This window comes from Tupaia chinensis, unplaced genomic scaffold, assembly GCF_000334495.1.
Source record: "Tupaia chinensis unplaced genomic scaffold, TupChi_1.0 Scaffold000567_1, whole genome shotgun sequence".
Classification (NCBI taxonomy): Eukaryota; Metazoa; Chordata; class Mammalia; order Scandentia; family Tupaiidae; genus Tupaia; species Tupaia belangeri.
This window is the reverse complement of record NW_006160080.1, coordinates 2535433-2556619: the sequence shown is the minus strand read 5'-3', so window position 1 is coordinate 2556619 and position 21187 is coordinate 2535433. Positions and strand designations below refer to the sequence as shown.

Genomic DNA, 21187 nt, shown 5'->3' with positions numbered 1-21187 from the left:
AATTTTTTTTTCCTATGTTTGTCCCTCTGCCCTGTCTCACTCTCCCATTACAATATCCCTGCTATATACAGTTGTCTTCCAGAAGAGTTACTGAAAAAGTGATACATACAAGTAAAGGGAGAGAGGCCACGAGTTCCAACCATCAGCTCATAAAGTTTTTGGCAATAGGGAGCATAAACTCCACTCAGGGTTGGATTAAGGGAGGGTCTCCTGCAGATCCACAAGTGTAGGTGAGTCTCCAGGGAATGCAGTTTCAGGAAAGCAGTTCTGGTACGCAGGGATGATTATCAGCTGATGCGGCACAGCAGTCATCTTGTAGTTACCAGGAATGGTGTTGTGGGGATCTGCAGTGTGAGTTGTCCTTGGGTATCTGGCTTCCTTAAGAATGGCAGAGTAGTTCTTGTTTTCCCCTGAGGTAATGCAGGGCTGGTAACTGTCATCTTCTCAAGTTGCAAGTTCTTCAACCTTGTTTTTGGCCTCCAGGACATCCAGCGCCAGAGAGGCCAGGGAGGCCGGGCCCCCGGAGGGGGGCCAGCTGTTCCGGCGTGCGACTGTGCAGGGGCGTAAGCCCCCGGCCGCCAAGCATTAGGATTTTATGTTCTGTGTATATTTTAAAAAATCTCTGGGCCCAGAAGGAGGCATGGTGGTTTAGGTGATGGACTTCCACATGACTGACTGCAATTCAAGTCCTGGACCTGGAGGCTTGGCTTCTCACTTTCTCTCTCTGTATGTCTCTCTCTGGTGAATGCACATGCCCTATAGCAAAATTTTTAAAATAGCAATAGTGGGGCTGGCAGGTTGCATTGTAGTTAAGAGCGCTGAACTCCTACATGACCAACCGCAGTTCGAGTCCCAGACCTGGCGGCTTGCTTTCTCACTTTCCCTGTTTCTCTCTCGCTCCTTCTCTGGTCAGATTAAAATACATAAATAAAGTTAAATAAAATAATTCTTTAAAAAATAATAATAGTAAATAAGGTCAAATAATTCTTAAAAAAACCCCAAAACTCCAAGTGGAGTTTTCATCCAAAATCTATTAAAAATGAATCCAATTTTTTTCTCATTATTATGCACAATTAAGAGAATGTATCTTGAGTTTAACCTATTTAAGTGTGCACAATATAAATATTTCAGAATAAAAATTCCGTGCTAGGACAAACCCTTTTTATTTTATATGACAGCCCAAGTATGTTGCTTAACCAAGAAATATCATCCCTTACCCAGAGAAGCCACTGGTGTGCAGCCAAAGAGCTCACCACTGGGGCCTCTTCTGCTTAATATTTGGGCTGAAAATGCAGATAGCATGCAAGTCATTGTGCACCTTACCTGAGACTGGGAGAGATCCCAGGAACCTGAAGGATGCAGGTGGAACCAACAGGTATCAGTGAGGAGGCTGTGATCACAGCTGCAGGATGATGCAGGAGGTGGAGTGTAGCCAAAGACTGATGCCAATGAATTGCCTGCCAAAAGCCCAAGTGACAAGGGCTTTGCTAAAAGTGTCCATCGTGGGGAGGGACAGAGAACAAGCTGTGGATTCCAGAAGACCTCAGTCAAGGCAAGGAAGGCGGTGGGGTTAAGACTAGGATGTGCCAGTCAGGAACTGACAGGGAGGATATGGCTGGAGAAGGCATTTGGGGATTAGCTAAATGACACTACCAAGGGAATGCCTGCAATCCCAAGGGGAGATCAGATCATAGAACAAAGGGTCAAGAGGCAGGATTATAGGAAAGTCCTTCTGTAGCTCCCTTTGGAGAATGCGAGCCCTGCCCTGAGTGAGCTGTGAGTGATGGGATGTCCAGGGTGAATGGCAGCATTTCCATTCAGGCCTCTCAACATTTGAATGCTGGATTGCAATGTGGGATAAGAATGAATACAAAACTCTGCTTATAGGTCTAAAACAATTATTTGAAGAAATAAGAATGGGGAAATTTGACTACATTAGACTAAACAGCAATCTGTGTAAAAATTCTGAGGATCTTTTTGTTTATTGAAAGTTCAGGGCTGGCTCCTTGGTTATTGAGCTGGATCCCACATGGCTGCCTGCAAGGTTTGAATCTCAGCCCCAGTATGTGTGTGCTTCAAACTGACAAGATGGGGAAATGGAGGAGAAGGGATTGTGGCATGGCCATTTCCCTGGGGGTACTTTTTCACTTTTCCTTTCTTTCTCTCTCTCTGGTAAGTGCAAGAATCCTAGAGAAAATTTTAAAAAATTGGTATCTACCACATATCCCTTGTATTCTGTTATGGCACCCACCTATTTCAGCTTTAGCACTAATTGTACTTTTCTTATTATTATCTGACTCCATCATTCAAAAATAATAAGTTCCATGTGGGTAAAAAAATCTGTTATGTTGACCACTAAATCTTTAGCATCTTGCACATACTAGGTGCTCAATACATACTTCCTGAATGAATAATAAGTTCTTTTATGGTTCTTTTTCATAATGAGCACCTTCAAGTAGATACAAGAGTAGGGAGAATGGTATATTGAGCTCTGATGTCCCCATTACTGACTTTCGGCAATTTTCAACTCATGGCCACTCTTATATCTATTCCCATCCTCTTCTCCCCTCCTGAATTCTTTTGAAGCAATTTAAGGCATTATATCACTTCGTCTTCAAGTAATAAATATTATAGTATGTATCTATAAAAAATAAGGATTTTTCTTTTAAAAAATGACCTAATACAATGATCACACCTTAAAGTATTAGCAATGTGAGGGGCCAGATGGTGGCAAGGCAGTAAAACATGATGCTCTGTGAGGCTGACCTATGAGAGATGGTTCTGAGTTCATATCCAGAGACCACCCTGAGTATACTGGGCACATATGTGCCTGTGGTCTGGGTCTGGCTGATGCGAGGCATGGATTATGGTATGAAAGCCCCGTTGAGGGTGCTCACTCTCTTTGCATCTCTCACTCTTGGAAGGAATAAAAGAATGTTAAAACATGAATAATACAAACACCTAGATTGGTCTATAAATATATTGTGCACACTGCCTCAGAAAGAAGTGGGTGAATGTTTACTGAACCTGCACTGTGTGCCAGACACTGATTCCTCAGGAAGCCACACAGGTAAGGTCCTTGGAGTGGATGTTCTTGGGGGGAGCAACAGTCAGAATATGAGATGAGGCTTCCTTCCCCAGAGAGCTCTCCCAACACTGTGTCTAAGTCAGTCTCTGTGACCAGAGAGGCAGAGATGTTATGGAGAGGATTTCTGCTTTACTGGACACCTCAATGCGTTGGCTTCTTATTTTAATGCTATTTTGGCTTTCTTCTGAACCAATTCATTATTTCTGTTTCAAAATATTTATAGGAAAAGTATTTCATCTTTTTTTTTTCCCAGAAGTAAGCTATTTTTTTTTCTTCTCCATTTCTCTGAACCTCTCTCCTTATATTTAGGAAACAGGCCACTGAGGGGTATGTGGCCCTGGCTATTCCTAGCCCATATGCTGTCTCTGTGTGAATTAGAAAAAGGCACACCTTGCTCCAGACAGAGCAGCCCTGTATCAGAGTGCATGGCTTGGTGTACAGACTAAGAGTTGCTTTTCAGCTCTTCCTTTGCCCCTACAACCAGGCACTTACCCTTGTGGGGCCAACAGCTTCTACATGGCAGACTTGCAGGTGGCTATCTGGTCAGGAAGCTTTCCTGTCTGTTTAGTTCTGTATAATGTATGTTGCCTGCTCTCAAGCACAAGTAATTCAGTAAAACCACTAAAATGCAAAGGTGAGGAACAGCATGTGATTTGTGACAAATATCTGCTACTCATTTGTCAAAATCCAACTGTGTGTGAGGAGTAGTTAGTGGGACAGCGGTGCTATGAATATAAAGCATGGTATTTTACAAAGGTCCTGATTCTACTGACAGCCAACTATGTGAATTATTTTATAAAAGTATGGTATGCCTGTCTTATTCTGATGCATTTCTAAAAAATGATACATAGACAATAAATCCAAGGCTTATAAATTCACTTCCTGTCAAGAAATATATGTCATTATAATGTCTGTTGTCATGGAAATAGTTGGGATTTTTCAGACATATGAAGGAACCAAAGCAGGTTGAAAATGTGTAGAAGTGCTACACTCATCCTGTCCCCTAAATTTTTTTTTTTCCAAATAGGGGAAAATCCATTGTAAGAATGAAAACTCCTAAAACATGTTAGAAAAACACATTTAAGCCAAAGTTCTGGACTTCTCTTTTCCTTAGTGTAGAATTTTAATGCCAGGAGGCTAGAGTGCTGCGTGTCCTCTTGCTCTCTACAGCATCAGCCAATTAGTGGTTCACTGGCCAAAATGGCAGCCATTAACCACGTGTGACTCTTGAGCACATGAAACGTGGGTAGGCCTAACTGAGATGTGCTGTGAGATTAAAATGTGCACTGGATTTCAAAGACTTGCTATGAAGAAAAGAATGTAAGATATCTCATTCGTAATTCATTAATATTGATTACATGTTGAAATCATATTTTAGATCTATTGGCCACATAAAATGTTAAAATTAATTTTATTTCTTCCTTTTACCCTTTGTAACACGGTTATTCAAAACTTTTAAATGATCTGTGAGGCTCACATTATATTGTTTTGGACAGCACCGATTTAAAGATAAGCAGTACCAGCAGGATGCTGAATTGTCTGGCGGACTGTGACAGCCTAAAACTCATCCATTCTCCTGAGTGCTTTACCTGTTTGGCAGCCGGTTAGATTGCTGTTCTGGTTTTCCTCTGGGTAGACACAGATGAAGGGGAAGATATTGTGGAGATGAGGCAGAGAGGGGGCTGTGAATTAATGACCATATTTTGCAGTGGCATACTCGCTAAGTGACTTGCGAAATTCCATGAAACTCCCAGGACTTTTACTGCCTGGACCACCATTCAAGATAGTATGATTATCCCTATAGGCTCTCTTAGTCCCTATAGAGCTTATGACATTGTTTCTGACATCTGATTATTTTTAGAAGAATTGTTAAGATCAATTTGTCATTACATGGTAAGGTCTGCAATATGCATATGGATATTTGATTTTATATGACATTTTTGGACAGGAAAAGAATTAACCTAAGTCAAATAAATTTAGAAAAATGGGCATACTTTTGGCAGAGTTCTGGTTATCATATTTCATTGCAAATCTATTTTCCTTTCCACACTACCTGAGAGAGTCCAGATTTCTTATATCAGGGCCTATAGTGTAAATCTCTTTCTAAAGGAAAACAAACAAACAAGCAAAACAAAAAAAACTGCTGTTGAAATTCCTGCAGAACATCCCTATGTATTTGGACGGAGTTACTGTGTCACATGTTTAGTAATTGCTGAATGCCCCCCTCCCCACCCACATGTGGGGTACTTTATTTATATAAACTCTTTCTTTTTTTTATTATTTACATGTATCTTTCTATATTATCACTGTATATCTTTACAGTATACAACATGGTTTTCTCCAACATGAATACAGTGCCTATTACTCAAGTCAAAGCCATTACCATATACATTATCATAGGCAGATAATTTTTCATTTTTGTGCCTATTAAATATTTGTTCCCTGATCCCCTCCTTCCCACTTCCTATTACCCACTTATTATTACCACCCCCCCACACACACACACTGTCTCTAGTATCTACAGCTGTCCTCTCTGCTATTACACCTTCCAATCTTTCAGTTTCTGCAATAGAGCATAGAATTTGGTATATATTGAGTGGGGAAATACAATGCCTGTCTTTCATAGTCTGGCTTCATTTATCATTAAATCTTCCATATTTGTCCACTTTTTATTAAATGTCAGGGTCTCATTTATTTTTGGAGAGGTTTTTGCTATAGGGTGCGTGTGCTCGCCAGACAGACAGACAGAGACAGACATAGAGACAGAAAGTGAGAAATCACCCCCCAGGGGGGATGGCCACACCACAATCCCTTCTCCTCCATTCTCCTCTCAGGATCTTGGGCATGCACGCACACGCACCCAGTGTGAGTTTAAGCCACGGGGTCCCAGACTCGAACCATGGTCGACTACATGGGAGTCCAGCAACGTAGCCATTACGCTAACTGCTGGTCCCAGGGTCTCATCTTTTTATAGCTGAATAGTATTCCATAGTGTACATGTCCTACATTTTTTCAGTCTACTTGTCTGTTCTTAGACATTTCGATTGATTCCATGTCCTAGCAATTATAAATAATGCTGGAATAAACATGGATGTGCAAATGTTTTTTTGACTGAGGGTTTTCCTGTCCTCTGGATAGATACCTACGAGTGGAATTACTGGCTTCTATTTGTAGAGTTCTGAAGAACTTCCATATCATTCTCCTCAATGTTTGTACTAATTTACATTCCCACCAACAGTATAGGAGAATTCCCTTTTCACCACAGTCTCATCAGCACTTATCATTACTTACTTAATTTTTTTTGGCCGTTAATATGTCTCCCTTAGAGAGTTGTCTGTTCAGCTCATTTGCCCATCTTTTAATTGAAATAATTATTATTTTTTTGTGTGTGGGTAAGCTGCTTGAGTTCCCTGTATAGTCTTGTTATCAGTCTCTTATCTGAGGCATAGTGTATAAATATAGTGTCCCACTGTGAGGGTTGTCTCTTCACTCTAATATTGTTTCTTTTTCTGTGCAGCTTTTTAACCCGAGGTAGTCCCATTTGTCTATTTTTTGTGACTATTGCCTGTGTTTTAGGGATCTTCTTTAAGAAGTCTTTGCCTATTCCAATGTCTCCAAGAGTTTTCCAACAGTAGTTTTATAGGATGAGGCTTTATGTTTATATCCTTGATCCATTTTGAGTTGATTTTTTTAATGGTGAGAGACGGGTCCAGTTTCATTCTTCTGCAGGGGGAAATCCAGTGTTTCTAGCACCCTTTGCTAAAGAGATTTTCTTTTCTCCACTGGATTGTCTTGTGTCCTTTGCCAGGGATCAGTTGGGTGTATATTTTGGAGTTTATTTTTGGGTTCTCAATTCTCTTCCATTGGTCTACTTGACTGTTTTTGTGCCAATACCATAGTGTTTTGATTAGCATAGCTTTGTAATATACTAGGTCATTGGGAAAATCATGATGCATTTTTGCATAGAAAATGCAATATTTTGAGGTCAAGAAGTGAGATGCCTCCTGCTTTATTCTTTATGCACAGTATTTTATGATTCCAGACAAATTTTGTGATTGTTTTTTTCTATTTCTGTGGGGAATATCTCTGGTAGTTTGAATAGAATTGCATTTAATTTGTACATTAGTTTGGGTAGGATTGACATTTTGATTATATTAATTTTTCCAATCCAGGAATGTTTTTCCACTTTTTTCTATCATTTTCAATTTCTTTTAAAAGTTTTTCATACCTTTCCTTATAGGGGTCTTTTGCTTCTTTGGTTAGGTTTATTCTTAAGTCTCTTATTTTTTTGTGGCTATTGTAAATGGGATTCCTTCCTTCAATTCTATTTCAGTTCGTTCATTCTTAGTGTATAAAAATGCTATTGAGGGTCCAGCAGTTGGTGTAATGGCTATGTTGCTGGACTCCCATGTAGTTGACCATGGTTCAAGTCCTGGTGGCTTAAACTCACGTCAGGCACGTGTGCATGCATGCCCAGGATCCTGAGAGGAGAATGGAAGAGAAGTGATTGCGGCATGGCCATCCCCCCTGAAGGGTGATTTCTTGCTTTCTGTCTCTCTGTCTTTCTGGTGAGTGCATGTGCCCTACAGCAAAAACCTCTACAAAAAAAAAAAAAAAAAAAAGCTATTGAATTTTTGTATGTTAATTTTGGATCCTGATACTTTACTGCATTTATCACTTCCAGAATTTATTGTGGATCCATAAACTCTATTTTTTACCATAGTCTTGCAAGGTTTGTATTTTCATCCCATTTTTAAAATGAAGAAACTGGATCAAATGCTTATGCAATTTGCTCAAGGCCTCAAAACTACTTCATAGTGGATGGACTGGGGAGATTTGAAAACAGGTCTGTCTGGCTCTGAAATCTAAGTTCTTTCCATCAGAACTCATTGCTTGCTTTTCAAACATGCCACAAGGGTTTTCCCAGAACCACAAAATCTATACATAAACTGAAAACATAGATCTGCTTGGAAGGTTGGGTTCTGCTCGAGATTCTGAGAGGTCCTCAAAGTGGGAGAGTCAGCTGCCAAGGAAGAAAGGGTAAGGAGAAGCTCACTCAACCCTGGGAGAAAAGGAATAAGGAGAGCAGGAATATAAGCCAAAGCAGCAAATGCATTGCAATTGCCCTTGAGACCCTGGGAGGATCATTTAATTTCTCTGGCTCCCACTGTCTTTACTTAAAAAAATTGAGATGCTATGTTTTCCTTATGCCTCCTTTTATAGTGCTTTAAAGAAGACCAAAGTAGAGACTAAATGGAAAGTACTTTTTAAATTCTAAAATGCTCTGCAGTAAAGTACTATTAAAATAAAATTCCAGGCCCAGCCTCTGTGGCACAGCTGGTAATATACTGGACTGTGGAGCTGGAAGCCACAGACTGACCATGGTTTGAGTCCTTGGCCCAGTCGACCTGAGAACATTCCAGGTGTGCATAAACATGTGTCCAGTATCTTGGTGGGCTAGAGGAATGGAGAAAGGGGACTGTGAAGTGATAGAGCCCTGTGGAGGGTGCTTCTTTCTGTCTCATATGTGTACTTACACACACATGCTCTATCATGAATTTTAAAAAGTAAAATTTATTATTGCCTTATTTTTAATATGAAATGATATTTGATTCCCCTTAAGTGGATAACTGACAACTGAATACAGAAAAGCTTATTTGTTTATGTATATTTCAAAGAGAACAAACCTAAAGTTCATCATCTAGAATGATCAGGAGAGGGAATGAGTTTTAAACATTTAAAAATATTTTTTTACTGTAGGATATGTGCTCTTGCTGGAGTGAGGAGAGAGAGAGAAAGAAAAGAGAGAAAGTGAGAAATTACTCTGCAGGCAGGATCACCATGCAGCAATCCCTTCTTCTTCATTCTCCGCTTGGGATTTGGGGCACGAACACATACATACTTGGCATGTTTTTTAAGCTGCCAGGTCTAGGGCTCAAACCACATAGTTAGACATGTGAGATCCAGCTGCCTTCACCACCACACCACTGGCTGGCCCAATTTTAAACACTTTGTACAGATAATACTAAAACTCAGTGGCCAGAAACTAATGCTCTATGGTCAGAAAGGAACTTAAGGTCACATGGGTCTGTATCTGGAAATATTCTAATTTATATGTGTATAGAACCTATTGGAATTAAATAATACATTTATTTTTACTAAGGGACATCAAAATAACACCTGAATGAACTATAGAGACATATGATGTTCTTGGATAGGATGACTTAATATTATAATAATACTGGTTCTAACCAAATGAACTGACAACTTTAACACATTCCCAATCAAAACTCCTATGGGACTCACTGATAATTTAATGAAATTATTTTAAAGTATATGTGGAAAAGTGAATGCATAAAAATTGGATTATTTTGAAAGAGAAGGGTAATAAGTAGAGGACTGGCTTGTAAGGAAGATTTCTATCTCTGTATCTTGGCCCCTGGATCCACATCTTTTATCATGTGACTTTGCAGTCCTTCTAAAGGCCCCTTACTTTTGAACTTAGCCATGTGACTTGCTTTGGCCCAGAAATAGTATGAAATTATTCTAGAGAGATGAGACCTTGTGAGGCCTTATAGGTTTCCACTTGTTCTTGTGCACCTCAGCCATTGGTCTGGGAAGAGTCCACCAGATCAAAAGAGCGACTAGCCCGCTGAGTAAAGGAGGTTGCCAGACAGATGGAGCAGAGCCACCCCAGGTACCACATAGACCGGCAGTGTGGAGCTGATCTCATTGTTGCAGATCGAAGCAGACTCACCTATATAAGTTGAATCCTAGATACCCACATGATAATAAATTATTGTGGTTTTAAGCCACTGAATTTGGGGTGGTTTGCTACATAGCAATAGCCAACTGATTGACGTGGCCCAATGACATGGAAAATCTATTGTAATGTTATAATCAGCATGAAGTGGGGACAGCATTCATTTCGTTCGTTTGTTCTTTCTTTCTTTCTTTAAAGGTTTTTGTCACAGGGCAATTGTGTTCACAGGAGAGAGATGGTGAGAGGGAAAGTGAGAAATCAACCCCCAGGGGGATGATCATGCTGTAATTCCTTCTCTTCCACTCTCCTCCTGGGATTTTGGGCACATATACACACATGACCAGCCTGAGTTTCAAGCTGCCAGGTCCAGGACTTGAACTACAGTTGGCCATGTAATTGTCCAGCACCAGAACCCCAACCACTATACCATCTGCTAGCCCCTAATTCCAGTTCTTTTATTTGCCAGAGGGAATGTGCATGTGGCAGAGAGAGACAGATATATTGAGAGAGAGAGAGAGAGAGAGAGAGAGAAACCACCCCTTAGTGGAGCATGATCACACTGAAATCTCTTCTCCAACCCTCTTCGTTTCTCCATCTTGTTAGGATTTGGGACACATACACACACAGACACATAAACACACTTGACTTGTTTTTCAATCTGCAAGGATCAGGATTCAAACTGTAGTCAGCTCTGTGAGATCCAGCTCCCTTAGACACTCTGCTACAGAGCTGGCCCAGTATTCATTTAAAAAAAATTACTTTTATTTATTTATTTTTATTGCCAGAGGGCATGCATGTGAGATGAGAGAGATAAAGAGAGATGAGAGAGATGAGAGAGAAGAGAGAGAGAGAGAGAGAGAGAGAGAGAGAAGGCATCCCCAGTGGGGCATGGCTATCCCACAATCCTTTTTCCTCCATTTATTTATCCTGTCAGGATTTTGGGCATCCACACATGCCTGGCCTATTTTTCAAGCCTCCGAGGCCAGGCTTTGAACCACAGTCAGCCACTTGGGATCTGGCTCCCTTAATCACTGAGCTGTAGGGCCAACCCAGGAGGCAATGTTCAGATCTGGGTCTGTTTTGTTCCAAAAACCATTGCTTCTTTCCTGAAGCAGTTCACCCAGGGTTTGTGCCAACGCGTAGAACAGCCAGTATGCACTTACGCAGGTTGTTCTTCACAGTGCCCAGAAACGATAGCCAAAGACCCGCTTTGTCATGTGACCTGTGACATGAATGCCCTTGCTGAGAATGGGGAATAGATGAAAAATCAATCTTCCAAGACCATAAACGGTTTATTTCCCTTATTACAAATTCAGTCCAAGGCATCTGGAACAAAATTAATCTTCTTTGTCATGAAATCCCCACTTCCTTCTTCCCATAGTGGGCAAAAATGTGCCCCTAGAAAATACCTCCTTAGATGGTATCTTCTCCTCAAGAGGTCCTCAATGTATTTTGGAAGCTGTGGACCTTCTGGAGAGGGATAATGTGCATTATCTCCAGCAATAATTCATGACTTACAAGGGCAAAGCTCTTTAGTTTCAAAAGGAAAAAAAAATGGCTTCTATGTTTGACACAGATGGAAAGAATCTTTCAGGAAGACTCCATTGTCAACTTCTCAACAACTGATAATGACTCTTGGCTCCCACACTATACATTTCTGTGGTGAGACAGCAGTATTTCAGCTTCTTTCGGTATCTCATAAAAATCACAGCTAATAAACTCTAATCGGCACCTGAAGGAAGGTGCTTGCTTCTGACTGTAATATACTGGGCTCTGCAGTACTTCAAAGGCTAGGCGGCTCTTCCTGGCTACCTTGCCCCAGTTTCTATCCCTAGGTGAAGATTAACCATGTGTACTCTGGGAAAATCTGTTCTGAGTTTGCCTCAGAGTGGTTTGTATCCCTTTAAATCAGCTGTTCAAGTTGACGGCCCACGGACACAGGCTGCCTTTCCGTAGGGAGAGGGCGTGGACTTGGTTTCCATTTGATCCTTTGATTTCCTTGTGTCCTCTCTTCCCGACCGGTGCTTCCGATTTGTTCTTTGCAGAAGATGAAGCATGTATGTCCATGAGAGGAGCCTGATCATTTAAAATTTAATTTTGCTAAGTCAAAACTAAATTGGAGATTTACTGGGTGCCTGGCTCCTGATACTGGAAAATTGTTTGTTTCGGGCTAAGGTTGTGTCAGGCGCCCAGTGACAGAGGAATGTGGCATAAATTTTCATGCAATTTCAACAAATTTTTTCCCCTCTGAACTTTTCATTGTCTCTGTAGATTTATATGAAAATTTCCAAGTTTGAATTCTTAGAAAATACCTTGCGTTTCCAAAATACACAGACTATTTTTAAAAAGAGATTGTTTTAAAATACCAGTTTCATCTTTCACCACATCTCAGGAATATGGACAGTGTTGCTGAATCCTAGCTGAATTGGAGCACAGTATTGCTGACGATGAAATTAGACAGAAAGCTTAGTAAAAAAAAAAAAAAAAAACTAAAAGAGCTCACTAACCTTTTCTATTAGTAATATGTTGAAATTAAAATACTTGGGGACAAAGTATATTGGTAAGGTTAATTTTGCCCAATACCTGCCTTTTAAAAATGAAGTTTGTAAGCTAAATAATGTGATGGAATGTAAAAGAGAAAATGAAATTTTAAAAAATGTAAAAAAAAATGAAGCTACTAGAAAATTTATAATTACATATGTGACTCTAATTTGTGGCTTGCATAATATTTCCCTTGGACAGGTTGGCCTAAGCCATAATGAGGGTGGCTCACCCTGGTCTGGGGCCATGATTTCAGCCCTTTTAGGACTAAGAACCTGAGAAAGGGGAACGGGGAGATACGGTCCTAATCCAGGCTCTGCCGCTAACCCTGTGACTCTCTCCTGAGCCTCAGAATATGGCTCTATGGTTTAGGGGCAACATGACCTACTAGACACACTTCATGGGTTGGCTGTGAAGATAAGATGAAATCCTACATGAGAAGGAAGCCCTCGGCAAACTGCTGTTTGCCAGATACTAAGGCTGTTGGTATTATCTAAAATATTCCCAGCACAAAATATTCATTGGAAGCTTTTCTGAAGCTACTTATCCTACTCATTCCAGATCTCAGGGTGATACCATCTTATATTTCATATTACCTGGGAATGTCATATTCCATCCAGGCTCGTATTTGCTGTGTGTTTTTATATGGCAGGCGCTATGCTGAGGATTTAATAAACAGTGACTCATTTAATTCACATAAGAGTCCCCTGAGACTAACACTATTATTTATTTATTTATTTATTCATTCATTCATTTATTTATTTATGGAGAGGTTTTTGCTATAGGGGACGTGCACTCTCCAGAAAGACAGAGAGAGACAGAGAGACAGAAAGTGAGAAATCACCTCCCAGGGAAGATGGACACGCCACAATCCCTTCTCCTCCATTCTCCTCTCGGGATCTTGGGCACACACACACACACCTGACATGAGTTTAAGCTACCGGGTCCGGGACTTGAACCATGGTCGACCATATGGAAGTCCAGTGACATAGCCATTATGCCAACTGCTGGTCCCAGAGATTGACACAATTATTAATAAACATTAGAGGAGTGTGGTGTTTAAGATCAGGTATTCCGGTGGACTAGCAGATGGTTACGTTGCTGGACTCTCACATGGCTGATGGCAGTTTGAGTCCCGGACCTGGTGGCTTGAAACTCATGCCCAGGTGCATGTGTGCGCATACTCAAAATCCTGGAAAGAGAACGGAGGAGAAGGGATAGCAGTGTAGCCATCCTCTCTTGGAAGGAAGGAGTGATTTGTCGCTTTCTATCTCTCTGTCTCTGCCTTTTTGATGAGTACACATGTCCTATAGCAAAAATTTCTCTAAAAACAACAAAAAAAGATCAGGTACTTTGGAGTCAGACTGGATGCATGATGGAGAGCCACCACTTTGTGACTACATAACTTGGGCAAGCTCTTAACCTCTTTAAGCCAGTACAAAAAAGGGAAAACAATAAAACTGCATTAAGATAATGCTAGCTGTTGTAACAAGCAAAACCAAATGGGCATGACAGCTCACATACAACAGAACACTTGCAGTTATTCAAAGTAGGGATTCAGAAACACAAACGTCTTTTTATTTTCCTTAGAATGAGTTTTCTTTTTTCTTTTTGAGAGGTTTGTTTTTTGCTATAGGGCCTGTGTGCTTGCCAGACAAAGAGAGACAGAGACAGAAAGCGAGAAATCACCCCTCAGGGGGGATGGCCACGCTGCAATCCCCTCTCCTCCATTCTCCTCTTGGGATCTTGGGCATGCACGCACACATGCCCTGTGTGACTTTAAGCCACCGGGTCTGGAACTTGAACTGCAGTCGACTACGTGAGAGTCCAGCGACATAGTCATTACGCTAACTGCTGGTCCTCTTAGAATGAGTTTTAAAGTCACTGTGCTTGTCTGCGTCAAGCTGGAAGAAGAAAGAACATAAAAGATGATGTGTAGAAGAAACCTGAGGCTCAGAGAAACAAAATGATTTGTCGCAGGTCACACAGTGAGGCAGTGGTGACTCTGAGATGTATACTCTGCTCTCATGGTTTTGAAGCCTGTAGTGTTTGCACAGATCATAATCCAGTTATTAGAGACCCCAGCTTGCTGTGCACCAAGCTAAGCTATTAATACCACCAGAAATGGACAAAGTTGGCCACTTGCCTTGGATCCTAAATCTGAGAAGATGGTGAAGGAACTTGCCAGCAGTTCCATTGGCTTCATCATCGGGAGTTTGGAGAATGTGCTATCCATCAGGGAGTAGCTGTCGGACAGAGGCCATTGCTGATCCTCTCAGGCATCACCCCTATTGTTGCCATCATCACCACCACTCTTCTTTTACTTACTGCCTGCTTACACTTTCTTTTGGAACTTTACAACTCTTGCTTATAGCATAAAGAAGGAGCTTCTAAGACAGAGACACAAAAACTGTTATAAACACAACTATGGAATTGCACTAGGCGTCAAGGGCCGTGGATTCTTTTTTTTTTTTTTTTTGAGAGGTTTTTCGCTATAGAGTGTGTGTGCTCACCAGACAGAGAGAGACATAGAGACAGAAAGCGAGAAATCGCCCCCCGGGGGGATGGTCACGCCGCAATCCCTTCTCCTGCGTTCTCCTCTCAGGATCTTGGGCATGCACGCACATGTGCCCGGCATGAGTTTTAAGCCACCGGGTCTGGGACGCGAACTGTGGTCGACTATGTGGGAGTCCAGTGACACAGCCATTTCGCCAACTGCTGGTTCCCAAGGGCTGCAGATTCTGATTCTTACTCAGTCACTTACCAACTGTAGGAGACATATTAATAGTTCCAATTCTCCATTCCTCTGTGTATTCATGTCTTTTGACATGTGTCTTTGTAGTTTCTATGACTAGAAGAAGAGAACACATCCCTGTCCTATCAGTGCTGGAGTTGGCCACGTGACTTGCTTTGGCCAATGGTCTGTTAGCAGACACAGTACCAGCAGAGGTTTGACAAGTGGTTATGCAATTAGGCTTGTTATTTTGCACATCCTACATTATCCATGAGAAGAAAAAAAACTCTGGCTAGCCCCTTGGTTCAAAGAATGAGACATGCAGAGGGGACTTGAGTTCAACCTGCAGCATGGAGACAAGCCAGCTGAGTCTGGCCTAAGTCAATCAATCCCTAGCCAGAGAAGAGTGAATGTTTTAAGGAAGGCACTGAGGTCTGGGGTATTTTGTTATATACATTGTTTTGGTAATGGCTGACTAATATACTAACTGTGAGTACCCTCAGTAAGTCACTCCTCTCAAGAACGATTTACTTCTCTATGCAATGAAGGCATTGAATAAGGCCCTCTTAAAGCTCCTTTTAGCTATCTTGAAGAAATCTTGTCTTGAAGGCAAGATATCTTGTCATGCTTTTTCCCCAAGGCTTTGTGTCCTAGAAGAGGGAACTATGTGCAGGAACAGAAGTGGGGCTCTTATGTGAATATCTTTAAATATGATAATTATGCAATTACATGGTATTAATTCATTTTACTATTTTAGTGAATAGGAGCAAACTTAGTTAGCTTTCAAATATCAAAAACTTGCTTTACTATCCGCGCGTGCGCTCGCCAGACAGACAGAGAGAGACATAGAGACAGAAAGCGAGAAATCATCCTCTAGGGGGGATGGTCACGCCGCAATCCCTTCTCCTGCGTTCTCCTCTCAGGATCTTGGGCATGCACGCACATGTGCCCGGCATGAGTTTTAAGCCACCGGGTCTGGGACGCGAACTGTGGTCGACTATGTGGGAGTCCAGTGACACAGCCATTTCGCCAACTGCTGGTTCCCAAGGGCTGCAGATTCTGATTCTTACTCAGTCACTTACCAACTGTAGGAGACATATTAATAGTTCCAATTCTCCATTCCTCTGTGTATTCATGTCTTTTGACATGTGTCTTTGTAGTTTCTATGACTAGAAGAAGAGAACACATCCCTGTCCTATCAGTGCTGGAGTTGGCCACGTGACTTGCTTTGGCCAATGGTCTGTTAGCAGACACAGTACCAGCAGAGGTTTGACAAGTGGTTATGCAATTAGGCTTGTCATTTTGCACATCCTACATTATCCATGAGAAGAAAAAAAACTCTGGCTAGCCCCTTGGTTCAAAGAATGAGACATGCAGAGGGGACTTGAGTTCAACCTGCAGCATGGAGACAAGCCAGCTGAGTCTGGCCTAAGTCAATCAATCCCTAGCCAGAGAAGAGTGAATGTTTTAAGGAAGGCACTGAGGTCTGGGGTATTTTGTTATATACATTGTTTTGGTAATGGCTGACTAATATACTAACTGTGAGTACCCTCAGTAAGTCACTCCTCTCAAGAACGATTTACTTCTCTATGCAATGAAGGCATTGAATAAGGCCCTCTTAAAGCTCCTTTTAGCTATCTTGAAGAAATCTTGTCTTGAAGGCAAGATATCTTGTCATGCTTTTTCCCCAAGGCTTTGTGTCCTAGAAGAGGGAACTATGTGCAGGAACAGAAGTGGGGCTCTTATGTGAATATCTTTAAATATGATAATTATGCAATTACATGGTATTAATTCATTTTACTATTTTAGTGAATAGGAGCAAACTTAAATAGCTTTCAAATATCAAAAACTTGCTTTACTATCCCCTTCCTCACAGCCAGAAGAGGCCGGGTCAGTGGCCATTCTGGGAGTTCAAAAGGTAGGGCCTGTAGGCTGCTGTGAGGGCAGCAGGTGCCTTCCATTCAATATCCAGCCTTGAGAAGACAGAACCTTAACTTCAGAGGTGTTAGAGACAGCCAGGCCGTCGTGAAAAGAGGTCATGTCCATCCACCCCTATTCCAAAGGTGCTTATATTGGAGTGAGTTCCGAGGAGATAGACAGCCACGGAGCTGTACATATGTGCCTTATAAATATGGCCATTGATTCTTTAGAACTGGCAGTGATTGTGGTGGCAGATTTATTGAATGTGCTACAGGTCAAAGTTCATAGGTTACTTTTCAAATATCCTTTTCAGGTGTCTGAGAATTCCTATAAAAATATACATTAAGGTACAACGTACTCTGAAGGAAGTTAGTTTATTACTTGTCCCACTTGCAGCCCCAGGAAAATAAGATAAATATTCTCTCTGGGGTCTCCACTTCCTCATGTGTTCTGATGAAGTTTCTGGCACTAAGTGCCTAGGGCTGGGTGGGCTGGAACTGTATCCTGACTGGAGTGGATGCATCTGCCATTCTGTACCCACTGTATATCTCGATGCTTACTTAAAGTAGCAAAATATAAGGAATCTAGTCATCCTCTGATTTGCTTAAAAAGAATTTCTTCTTGTAAACATACAAAAAAGTGCATGTGAAAAAACGTACTGTAACCTTATCTTCACAAGCAAAAGATTATAAATGACTGGACAGTCCACCAGTAGACACTAGCTAAAGTAGACTCTGAGGTGGTTAAGGATCATGCTTAATATCAAAGTACCTGGAGTCAAAAGCCTGAAAAATAATGCCAGGCATGTCATTTACTCATTTGAGTTACTGAGCAAGTTGTGTGACTTCTCTATAGTTCAGTTTCTCATCTGTAAAATGGAGATAATCTCTGTAAAGAGACCAGCAGTTGGCATAATGGCTATGTCACTGGACTCCCATGCAGTTGACTGTGGTTCGAGTCCTAGACCCAGTGGCTTAAACTCACACCAGGCACGTGTACGTGCATGCCCAAGATCCAGAGAGGAGAATGGAGGAGAAGGGATTGTGGTGTGGTCATTCCCCCCTGGGGGTGATTTCTCGCTTTCTGTCTCTCTGTCTCTCTCTGTCTTTCTGGTGAGCACATGTGCCCTATAGCAAAAAAACCTCTCAAAAAAAAAAAAAAGATCCTATAAAAAATGCTTAGTATTAACGGGAATTAAATGAGTCAATGTATACAAAGTGTTTAGAACAATGCCTGATACACAGTAAGCATATAAATGTCTGTTATTCTTTTAAAAACTTAAAAGAATAAAGCAAATCTGTACGTTCTGTTGAAATGGAACAATCACCCCCAAAACTTAGTGGTTTAGCACAAAAACCATCTTTTGTTATTTCTCATGATTTTGAGGATTATCTGGGCTCAGTTGGGCAATTCTTGGCCCCATATAGTATCATTTGGGGTTATAGTCATCTGAGAGCTAAACTGGGCTGGAACCTCTAAAATGGTTTCCTCGTATATTTGGCTGGTGGTGCCAAGATTATTGTACAGAGCACTTCAGTTCTCCTCTCCAAATGGCTTGGGATTCTCACAGCAAGGCATCTTGGTTCCAAGAGGGCGTGTCTCGAGCCTGTGAAGGTAGAGGCTGCAAATCTTGTAAGACTCAGTTTCGGAAGTTACACTGAGTCATTTCTCCACATTGCAATGGTCAAAGCAAGTTACATGCAGGCCCAGATTCCATGGGAGCGGAAATAGACTCTCAATGGAAGAAATGGCAAAGAATTGGCAACTATCTTCAATTCACCATATATTGTTAAATGGAATACATGGTGCAGAGGGCATGGATATATTACCATTTATGTAACAAGGTAGCTCTTTTTTATTTTTATTTTTTTTATAGACCACAGATTAGTTTATTTTTAACACCCATCATGCCATGAATTCATAGGGAATAGGTTCCAGTAGCTCAGGCTCCTTTCCATTGGTTCTCACAAAGTGTGCTTCTCTGGGTGGAGCAGGCTGGCGCTTTAGTTGAACCCAGGTACCTTTCTCTTTGAAAATATGGAATGCTTCATGAATTTGCGTGTCATCCTTGTGCAGGGGCCATGCTAATCTTCTCTGTATCGTTCCAATTTTAGTATATGTGCTGCCGAAGCAAGCACTAACAAGGTAGCTCTTATATGTGTGTGTGTGTACGTGGACACATATACCATATATACAACATATATAATGCAGAGTATATATGTAAATGTCTGAGTATATTTGAATGCACTGAATAGAAGAAATATCTTCAGACAGACATAGAAGGAACCAGTAAGAAACCAGAATGAGAGGCTGAGAAGGGAAGTTGACTTAATTTTCACCGTATGCCATTTTGCAGTATTTGAACTATTTGTACCATGTCTGAATATTGTTTGTTCAAAGTAAATACATAAAAATATAAAGAATTAGCAATAATATTAATGTTACAGCAGCTCTAGTATCACTATTGGAAAAAAGTAACTGCATGAAACAAAGCTTTCCCCTCCTCTGCCAATTATCAACAACAAATCACTTTGGACTCTGAGTTGTTCTCACTAACCAGAGAGGTTCCATTGTCCCTGACCTCATCATACATACACTACTGAAAGTTTATTCAGGAGAGATTTTTTGCTATAGAGTGTGTGTGCTTACCAGAGACACAGAGAGAGACAGAGAGAGAAAGTGAGAAATTGCCCCCTCCCACCCCTGGGGATGGTCATGCCGCAATCCATTCTCCTCCATTCTCCTTTCAAGATTTTGGGCATGTATGCACATGAGTCCAGTGTGTTTCAAGCCTCCAGGTCTGGGACTCATACCATGGTTGGCCATGTGGGAGTTCAGCACCTTAGCCACCATGCCACCTGGTGGTCCCACTATGAGAATTTTTTTTTAAAGCCTTTAAAGTAGTTCCTGTGTCTACCATGTTCTTGTTAAGAATCAGGTTACTGGGTATTTGAAAAACATTTTTTCATTCCAATTAAAAATCGTTATTTATTTGTGATTAGCATAATATCTCATTTATGTTTAAAACAGAAGAGTAGAACTACTCCTCTGAATAAGGAATTTGTAAACATGGCATCGTATTTTGATAGAAACATAGCTGCGGATTTTAGCATTATTGTCTGGTAGCTGTGGTTTTGTGCTATTTCCCTGTGGTTTCAGCTGGTTGCTGGGAGATTTGAAATTCTTCTTTTACAAAGAGGAAGCAAAAACAGAAAGTAAGGATATGAATTTCTACCCATCTATGTAGCAGTAAGGGAAGACAGAATGTCATTCCAAGGCAGGAGATGGGGATATACTGTCTATTTTGCTTCTGCTCCTTGAGTGAGAACCTGTTGTCCTCAAAGCCAGCTAGTGGTACCCCTGAGGGAGGAGAAGTTGATTCCAGGCTGCACAGCTTAAGTGCATCTTTTTATTGCTGTGTTTACACTTCATTCTAGGCTTTTGCTTGACCACTTGACTGTAAGAGACTCTATTGCATTTCAGTTAAGAAGTCTTTTTCTGACTTCATGGATTTGCCAAAAGTTGCTGGAGATTTTTTGCTTTTTTTAAAATTAATATTTATTTATTTATTTATTTTTGCTATAGCGTGTATGTGCTCTCCAGAGAGAGACAGAAAGAGAGAGAGGGGGAAGTGAGAAACTATCCCCAGGGGATGGCCACATTGTAATCCATTCTCCTCCATTCTCCTCTCCAGATTTTGGGCATAAATGCACACATCCCTGACATGGTTTTCAAGCCACCGTGTCTGGGACTTGAACCACACGGTTGGCCATGTGGGATCCAGTGCCTTAACCACCACATCACCTGGCTGACCTGATCTTTAATTTTTAATCTATCCATTTGCACCTCCATTCGTGTCCCCCATTTGGTATGAATTGTTTTTGAGAGATTTTTGCTATAGGATGTGTGCACTTGCTGGAGAGACAGAGAGACAGAAAGCGAGAAATCACTCCCAGGGGGGATGACCACACCATAGTCTCTTCCTCCATTCTCTTCTTGGGATTTTGGGTACTTGTGCACACGTGCATGGCCTGAGTTTTAAGCCACCCAGTCAGGGACCTGAACCACCGTTGACTACGTTGACTATGTGGAAGTCCAGCAACATAACCATTACACCACTTGCTGGTCCCAGCATGATCTT

At 41.2% G+C, this 21187-nt stretch overlaps 1 non-coding gene across 1 annotated transcript; it reads right to left on the bottom strand.

Annotated features, from left to right (window-relative positions):
- Positions 1-19077: 19077 nt before the first annotated feature.
- On the bottom strand, positions 19078-19184 carry LOC114009575 (U6 spliceosomal RNA). The gene has a single exon (XR_003550970.1). It is a non-coding gene; the product is annotated as a U6 spliceosomal RNA (small nuclear RNA).
- Positions 19185-21187: the final 2003 nt, after the last annotated feature.